The sequence below is a fragment of the Anguilla rostrata genome, chromosome 13 (assembly GCF_018555375.3).
Source record: "Anguilla rostrata isolate EN2019 chromosome 13, ASM1855537v3, whole genome shotgun sequence".
NCBI classification, from domain to species: Eukaryota; Metazoa; Chordata; class Actinopteri; order Anguilliformes; family Anguillidae; genus Anguilla; species Anguilla rostrata.
In genome coordinates, this window is record NC_057945.1 from 24,323,912 (window position 1) to 24,333,797 (window position 9,886).

General features: G+C 40.5%; 1 long non-coding RNA gene across 1 annotated transcript; it reads right to left on the reverse strand.

Annotated features, from left to right (window-relative positions):
* Positions 1–2,779: 2,779 nt before the first annotated feature.
* Positions 2,780–9,268, reverse strand: LOC135237496 (uncharacterized). The gene is made up of 4 exons (XR_010324843.1): positions 9,088–9,268; positions 8,591–8,632; positions 4,016–4,127; positions 2,780–3,884 (listed from the first exon to the last, which is right to left on the reverse strand). It is a non-coding gene; the product is annotated as an uncharacterized LOC135237496 (long non-coding RNA).
* Positions 9,269–9,886: the final 618 nt, after the last annotated feature.

The window sequence follows — 9,886 nt, forward strand, 5'->3', positions numbered from 1 at the left end:
ACGGAGAGTCAACGCCAATCTCTATTCTGTAGAGATGGAAATTCTGTGAGTTCTCGCATGTTTGATGAATGGTGCTATTCGTTTCAGCAAGTCATCAAAACGCCTAGCACACATTCAGAAATACGAAAAAATGGACCCCCTCGTCTAAACTCGTATTTGACGAATGTACAGAAAAAACTCTCCATTCTCAGTCCTATTTTGATTTAGAGGGAGAACGTACCATCTTCTTTGCTTTTTTTCTTCTTTTGCATAGCTAGGTAAACTAAAGCCACTTTAAACTTTTTGTTTTGTGATCTCGCGTAGCCCTTCTCTTTATACATCCATGGCGTAGCCGCGAGACGGAGGTCTGGTTGAGATTCCAGCCCCGGTTAATAGCTCCCGCCTAATTATTTGTAATTTATTCACGCCCCAGCGGCGTGGAGCAACTTTAAACGGTGCGGTGTTCTCACTGAGTATACCGACAACAGTGTTCGTGGACATGTTCGCCGGTGGTTCTCAATCCTGAAGTTCTTTCTTCTTACTGAGTATACTGCCAGCTTTAGCAGAGCTAACAATACTCCAGCCTCTCCCTCCATTCTCCATCCATTCCTGTCCTCCATTCACACAACCACACCTGATTCTTATGACCCAACAAAAACAGCCAGAGAGAAGATGACCACAATGAAAAGGGATAGACTAAAACAAACAAAGAAGCAAGCAAGCAAATAAAATAAAAACAGCCTGAGGACAGAGCAAGATTATGAAAATAAACTTACACTTCTTAGACTTGTTTCCATAAAAGACGTATTCATACTGACATACCAAGTTAACACATGGTTGTTGAATATTTTATTAAGCCAAATACATTAGACCACAGTGTTCTAGAAAGTATTGGCATATGCTTGCGTGTATTGTCCTAGGCAGACTGAACACAAAGGCAGTCCCACTTCTCAGGACTGAGAGACATACAGGCAGTTGGGTGGAAGATAATGATGAAATTTTGATGAAGACTGTACGGGAAGACAATAACATTTTGGGAATGACTTCATTTGTTAGGAGACAATTGTGGAGAATGTTTTGTTTTGTTAGGTGTTCACAATATGGGATAGGTTCAATTGTTTTGGGACAAATCAACCTCCACTTTGGGTGGATGGTTTGGCTGTCTTAGGAGAAAGTCAAGTTAGAAGACTAGCAAGAGGAAAAAATCTGGTTAAGTCTGGTGTTAAGACAGTAAGTGTGAGAGAAAGTTTTGAGAAGGCTAGGACAGACAATATTATGGCTAAAATATGGAAAAGGTTTTATAGTATTGGGGGACATGTTACAGACGTTTTATGATGAAATTATGTACAGGTGATAAAAACAGGTTGAGATGCAGGGCCTGGAAACAGGGCATTTGTGTTATCCTGACTAATATCAATTTAAAAATCAAGCTGCTGCCGTCTACTCCCCTCACATGAAAAACAGCTTGTTGACTGTCTATTAACCCTATCAGGACACAGTCACACAAGCAGATGGCTGTGACTGGAGGCCCTCGTGATGCAGGAAAGCTATGCTGGGTTAGGAGACAGAAAGTGTGACGGTGTTAGGAAACAGCCGCAGTGAAGATCTGGTTGTGATTTTGCGCTGGTCACTCACCGTCTTCAACACTCCCTTTCTCAGTTTGGTAAAGGCACAGGGTGACACGGGGGTCATGGTGCTTCAGGCATTCTGCCTGTCTCAGGGGGGAATGCAGTGGTGCACGTGGACAAATCTCTCCTTCCAACCTCTCAAAAAATTAAGCCTTTAGATCTTGCCTTTAGGAGCAATCAAAAAATACACCTAAGTGAAGGGTTAAGAAGGAGGCATCATATTCAGATGTGCGTGGCAAGGTTGAGAGATTTTTGTTTGAAGCATCTCTCTCCTCTTCTCACACATGCATACTGCACACTTGCTTAGGATACTTGTGTGATTCACCTGACATAATATCTACTCATGGAGACACAACGCTTTCCTAAAGGTTTATGAAGGGAAAAAAGCTTTGGACTACATTAATGGGGGTACCCGTTTGCCATTTATCACTTGATTTTTGATATGATCTTTTAAAAAAAGACGATACAGTACACTGTTGTTATGCTCCATGTTGCTTCAGATGTTTTCGCAAAAAAAAAAAACATTTTTGCAGTTTACTAACGGAGGACTTACTCGCAAATAGGAGACCAAGTTATGAAATCATTTGCATTCAACAAAAGATTCATTATAACAATATAATTAATAGGCTATTTTATTAAAAGAGCCCAATATTTAGCAGCGTGGGCAATTATTGGTACGGAATCCATTGAGAAATGCATACTAAAATCCTACTATAGCCTACTCTTTTTCACATTGTATTGAGGCTACATTATATCATAAAATCAAAGAGTTGGACTAAGCTAAAAGCCAATTGCTTTAATTGTACTCAGGTAAGTGTTTGTCATTACAATACGAACACACTAGGGGGAGGGAGAGCGATAGAGCGGTATCCAGTGCGGAACTCATTGTGGACCCAGTTCCTTCCTGGATTTGTTCCGCCACCGATTTCAGTTCAGGAGCCGTTGCTTTCGATCACACCGATGGGAGGGACGCAGAAAGCACGCCACGATCAAGTGGATCGAAGCTGTCATTGGCTAATGGCTACTACAGAGCCCAATGGCAAAAATTGTCAAATAGAAGTAACCGTGGCTTCAGTGAATGGCAAGTTCACAATTTACTGGCACCTAACCAAAGGAATTAATCCTTTCATGGAGGTGAGTCAGTTCCTTTCGTTCACTAAAAGGATAAATCACTCAGGAACAACACACTATTACCCCAGAGTGCTGTGGCACCCACTTTGAAAAATGCTGCTCTAAATATCCACTTGAGGCATTGTTTTATACACACTTCCCACAACATTCGCTGATACCACAAATCTAGTGCCTGATACACACTCTGTTTCCTCAAAGAAGTACGTTAACATTAACATCCTTCAGATTAAGGTTGTGACTCTCTGTGGTCATTACAGATCCCATGGAACTTTTTTTGAAAGAGTAGGGGTGTTAATCCAGGTGTCTTGGTTTCCTACTAAAACTGGCTCTCTCAGGCCACAAAATCATCCCCTATATCTCATTGGCTACACAATGCCTTGCATAAAGGATATGTTTTTTTAATTCTGGGACCAGGCCAACATTTTTATCATGCTGAATATGAAAGCATAGCTGTAAAACTAGTACTAGAATATTTGATTCTGTGTTTGTTTATGATCTTGCTTATTTGGTCTTCACTATGACACTCAACTACTAAGAGATGAGGTCTTGGTAGCATTGACTCTGGGGTACAGTTATTTGTCATGTGGTTTCCCGCTGAAAACATCTGGCTGGAATTGAACAGGGCTGAGGGATGTCAGCAGAGCTGTTGTGTGCAAACAGAAATTGAATAGCACAAGGCAAATTAAACACGATGCATCTAAAACAGAAACCACACAATGGAATTCTTAAAACAAGAGCCAAAATTCTAAGCCTGCCACTCATGGCACATTCTCACCCAGGTGAAGGGACAGGAGACAATAGCGGTCTAACCACAACTGCACCAGAGAGAGTCACATTATATTATATAATTATATGAGTCCAACACACACACGTTCATAAACATGAAATGTTCAACAAAATTCTTTCCTCCCTTCATCCGCCCTCCCTCTCATCATTTGAATTCTTTCTATTTTTATGATTCTGTTTGCCTGTTTTCCTTATCACTCCATCAGGAATTCTCCCTTACAGTCCTGATAAACAGACGGCACCACAGTCTTTGCTCCCCCTCCCTCTCTGCTCTGTTCTCTCCATCCTGTCCTCTCCTCCAGCCCTCTGCATGACGTTAAGGAGGGGCCGCAGACCGAGAGTAGCGGGACTGACAAAGCCCTGCGCGTGAAAGAGAAAGAAGATAAACCCAAATGAAGCAGAGAAAAGGAAAAGAACGTAAAACATTCAACGCTGACATTCTTCACAGTTACGGTGAAGGACGAAATCATGACAATGTTGTATCCCTTCACCTCCTGCGTTTGATGCAGTATCATGGTGATGCCGACATCGAGGTCAACTCTTCCTGTTATTATCCCTGGACTCAAAGGCAGCCATCACACTGACCACATCAACAAGGATAATCTATGTGGAGGACGGTAAAAAAAAAAAAAAAAATTGTTTCAAATAAAAAAATTATTTGCACTTATGTCTCGATATTGGAATGTTTTCTTATTTCTCAGCCTCATTATGGCTTCCTTGGCCTTCATTGTCACAACTCAAAATATAACTGACATTCCTCATGGTTATGGTGAAGTCTGCTTCACTATAACAAACTCCAAAGGCAATCAAAACCAAAACCAAGCAATGGAACACACCTGACTAATCAGAAACACCTGAGAAGCCATTTGTCCCAAACAAAATGTGGTGCTCTATGGTGGGGGGCTATATATAAAAAGTACTCTAATTTCTACATGGTGAAACCAAAATGTATACAAAAAAAGCATCTAAAAAAGCAGAGAATGTGCACTTCAACCACACATTAATTGTTGGATTACAAATCTAAAATTGTGGAGTACAGAGCCAAATCAAGAAAAAAATGTCTTTGTTTCAAACATTATGGAGCTCACTGTATAAGAACTACTGTTCAAGAGAACACACTAATATCGGTTAAAACCCAATGTGGCCCATTTCTGTTTAAACTTTACCCCTACCTCCTCTGTGAGGACCAGAGATATATACAGACAAGAATAGGCTTTGAGGGAGGAGGAGCCAGTGAAAAAGCGAAAAGGAATGAGATCGAATGAGTGAAGGAGGGCAGTCGCTAGTGCCTGTGTTGGTCAGGCGTGTCCAAACAGGCGGCGGTGTCAGACAGCCAGGCGTCAATCGGGGCCGCGCGTGTGCCACGGCACCCCGTGCCAGGGGCCCGCATGTTCGGCCCCCCACGCCCATGCTCACAATGCACACTCAGTGTCAGAGACACGTACCACAAGCATCAGAAATGTTAAATATTTAAGCAAGGGCTGAGGTATCACTGGGTCAGGTGGGGTGCAGAGGAGGGAGGCCATGTGGCAAGGGTTCGATTAAGAGGTGAAAAATAAAGCAATGGATAGAAAATAGACTGGAAAACTGCAAACAAACATCAACCAGAAGCCCTCACAGAAGAAAACATCAGCATGTCCCACAGTTTGTGATGCTGGAGCTATGCACTTCAGTTTTAACACAGGGCCCATCAACATTATTTCCCCAGCACAGTCCTAGGTGCCTGACCACAAGTCACCAGCAAATCCGACTGTTCATGATACTCTCTTACGTGGGAGTTACTGAAACTAATGCAATGTGGTCCCGGGGAACTGAGAACTATTACACTGCAGATTATTAATGAAGGCAGTTCATTTTCTTGTTCTTTCACTATGGGTCCAAATGGGCACAGAGTACGTCAGGAAGGGTATGATACAACAAGGTCACACAGTTGGAAGACACCAGCTTTGAGTAATGTCTGACTAGAAAATAGGCAGAGGTTTTTTCATCTAAACACACACACACATAAACACACACATGAAAACACACAAACCCTGACCTACCCCTGCATCAATAACCACACCCTCTGTAAATCTGTGCATTGCATTATTTTAAAAAATGTTTGATTTACTGAAAATCAAACAAATTATGTAAATTACATAATTTACATTTCATACACTTTCTAGAGCTCTGCCTGCTGGTAGACTACTTTCAGATACTTCGATGAAGGTGCCAACTGCAGGGCCCCAGCCAAGAAATTAAATGTTGGTTTCATCAACTGAAAATCTCTCATTTCAAGAGACTAGAATTTGTTGGTATGAGTGTATAGTCTTTTGAGGTAAAGCAATGACCACCTACTTGTATTTGTCGTTTGTATTGTTTTTGTATGAGAGAAATATTAGAGTAGCATGAAAGAGTTTTTTTAGGGCTTCATGTTTGCTTTGAAAACCAATGCTGCCATCAAGTGGTTCGTACAGTACATTACATTTATTTGGCAGACGCTTTTATCCAAAGTGATGTACAAACGTACATACCAAATGTCATCAGAACAACTACAAAACACAGGTCCGATAAGGTACAATACTCATGTTGTACAGTTATTCATAGTCAAGAACACACAGTGAACAATACTCTGACCTAACCTATGCTAAGTCAAGCTAGGGGGCAGTACAAGCTACAACATCAGGACAATGATACACAATACAATAAGTGCTGGAATGGATATGTAACATGAGTGGCATGAAAGAGGAGAATTCAGTGTTTGGTCTTTGTGTTTTCTTGCATGTAGTCCTAGCTGCTAGTTCCCCATGTCTAGTTTTTGCTTACCTGATCCCTCGTGTTGCCCTGTTATTTGTTTTGTAAGTGCTGGTCGATATTCCCTGTAAATACCTTTTGTTTAACTTGGCCCTGCCTCTGTGTTTGATCTCTGCACCTGGGTTCTGATCCTCTGTGAGGCCTGACAAATTCCTGGGTTCAGGGGTGAGACGGAACACATTGGAATGGGTGAGTTCAAGGGTGAGTTCAAGGCAATGAATCCATGAATTCTGCTCAGACCCACAGTTTCCTTTGTTCAACACAACATCAGAAATGGCTGCACAACCAATATTTAACAAAATTTACTACAGCAGATAGTTTTTCATTTTTCAGTCACTTTGGCATAACTTTTGATTCTGATCTCTCCTTTCAGGCCCACATTCATTCCACCTAAAGCACATTTCTAAATTAAGCAAGATTTTGTTCCTCCAGGATGCTGAAAAAATCCTTACTTTGCTGAGTGTTTAAATGTTTTTTATTTTTTTGGAACTTTAATAATAGTGTCCAGCACACTGTACTGGCTTCACAGGTGTTTGATCAGTCAGGTTTGTTAATTTTTTTTCTTAGTGCAGGCATACATGAGCTTTCTGTATCTTTAATTATTAAAAAGAAAGAGGGCACTGGTGAGCTCAGTAATGGCAAAGGGCCTGGCAGGTCAAGGAAGACCTCCACAGTTGATGAGCGAAGAATCCTCAGTATAATGAAGAAAAACCCCATGGCCAAAAGGAACTTCTCAAGATCTAAAGCATACCATCTCACCACAGATGGTGCTGTGTCCAGGTCTAAAATCGCATTGATGTGGATTCAGTATGTTTTTTGTGACTAATTTATCAGAGATTCCAGAATCTTCCAGAAACCAAGTGGGACTGAAAGCAAACCAATCCTGGGGTGAGTCAAATGCTCTGGCATGTGACCATGCCTTATCTCTTTGGCAAAGTCTGTCAGTGAGGTCCATGGAAAACTATGGATTTGATCTATTTTCACCCTCTGTTGCTTGAATTGGGTATGCTAATCTGTGATAGTGTTAAAACTGTAGAAACATGGTTTCTACAGTTTTTAGCAAGTGCAAGTTTTGGGTCAGGAATGGAAGCTGCAAAGCCAATGTCACTTAAACATAAATCATGAGTGAATGTTTGTTCTGAGATGTTTATAATTCATTTTGCAGACAACACGTAAGCAAGCCTTTATACAGTAGCTGTCACATCCCAAATTCAAGCGATGGGGTAGTGGTTGCTGACGTCCAAAGCAAAGACTCCACTAGAGAATAAATGTATGTGGTCTGTTGGTCAGAATTGCATTTTTTAAATTAGGTCAAGTTGGTTTAGATAGTAACTGTGTATGATTGAACTCACTGCCTGACCACGTCCGAGGAGCTGGTTAGCCAGTCTAGGTTCAGATCACCCATAACTAATAACACATAACTAGAAAGCAAAATGGACAAACTGTCAGCAGCACATCTGGGGACAGAAGGATGGTAAACTCCCACAGCTGTCAGTTGCACGCCACTTAAATTTCTAAAATTTGCACCATTAGGTCTAAGGATGGAATGAGTGGCCCTGAAGAAAGGAAGACCTTACCATACAGAGGGGCTGTTTAACTGCCCCTCTGTGTTTAGTTAGCAAGCTATGGACTGGTAATTTCCAGTATAAGTAATTGAAGAAAGATAAAAGTATTGGTAGTTTGTAGTGAATTCTCTTGCCAATGCCTAATGACTCCTTGGTCCTACCTTGCAAAAGTGATACGCCTACACGTTATCCAAAGAGTTTGGAAAACACACACACACACACACTTTTATACATATTATATATTGTCTTTATTCCACTGTGAAGCACTTCAGCCTGCTTGTTTCCTCGTATGAAATGTGCTCTACAGCCAAAAGCTTATTATATATTATCGAGCAAGGTCATATAAAGCACTTAAATCCCCACACACATTCACACACCTCCCATCAGCATAGCACAAATATCAGTAGAAAAGGGACAGGATGCCGTTACATCAGTGCTGATGTCAAAGCTTCCAAAGAGTTACTCCCATGTCTCAAAAAGTGACTCAAATATACACCATGACAATTTTTTCAGCACATTCCTAACTCTCTGCCTGCAACAAACTCAGCTATTTGTGTTTCCAATGAATAATGTTCACAGGGCAGCACTCAGCGATACTACCATGATTCTGGACTGTGTGCAGAGTTAATTCTCACAAGGATACTGGATTCAAGAGAAAGAGCCCCAACCTTTACCAACTACAACATACATTAATTGTATCATTTTTACCTTTATTCCTTTTCCTGGTTCCTTTTCAGAAATTTGTTGTTTCTGCAATAGGAAAATGTCACATTCTTATATGTGTATACCTAATGAATATGAGGTAAATAAGTGACATGGTAAGCTAGTTTTCACTTTTGGCAAGTAGCGCCATGGGGTTTGGTTTTAGAATGAAAAGATGAAGAAAAGTGTGGCTTGTAAATGGATAATTACAGATTTAGAAGTAAATACAGTCGTCAGACACATTAGCACTTGCTACTATAGCCGCACAAAATCATGTTACTCAATCATCAAGTAACCATAAATATATTCTAGTATTCTAGTGGAGAAAAACAGTGGCCAAACGCTGCGCTTCTCTTCGAAGCAACCTTTGTATACGGGGCTGCCACGAACCGGGTGCTTCCAGGGCCGACAATGCTGAGCAAGAGTATTTGTGTAAGCGTTTGTTTCTTTGGAACACATTCACACGATAAAAACAAACCCTACGACCGCAGAAGATTAAATACCTTGCTTTTTTTTTTTTTTTTTTAGACAGTAGAGTCGGGTTAGTTACGTCTGGTGCGAGGGTGAATCTAAAATAAGATTACATGTTATTTACGTTTTTGGCAATGTATGCGAGTGTCATGAAATTATTAAAACAAAAATGTAGAATTCACTCAGTATCACAGCGTACAATTAGTTTTAGCTTCAATCATACCGTATTTATGTTCTTCCAGTGACCAAACAATGGAGGTGAGACAAAGGGGCGAGAGCGAATAAAACAAACCGCATTTTGTAACTTGCGCAAATATGACCTAACGCGATAGTGCATGAGAGAGCTATCGGTGATCTGCCAGGTCTTAGTGTTATACCTGTTTCATTAATTGGAAGAAAAGGCTACCTTTTGCCTTTTACTCTACGATGTTCTCTGGCCCCAGTCCTTACTAAATAATTGAGATAGGAACCACTTTGTCGTCACAAGAGTTTAAGCAAACAAACTCTTGAAGACACACTCAATGAATGAAGCCAGATTTGATTTGTGTGTGGTAGAATATAAAATACAAGAACATAACAATGGTGCTTGTAATATATAACAAAATATTTTTTTTTACAATTTATATAAATTAGTGTTGGCTTTATACCTATACGGTAATGTGCACAGTTCATGTATTTTATTTTATAAAGCATGTGCACAGAACTTCAAATTTCTTAGAAATATTATTGCATATGGAGAATGCACGTATGCATAGCATATTGGTGCATAAAATGGCATGAGACAGATCTTTCAAGAAATAGTTTTTCTTTTATTCCTTCTACTCTCTCTCT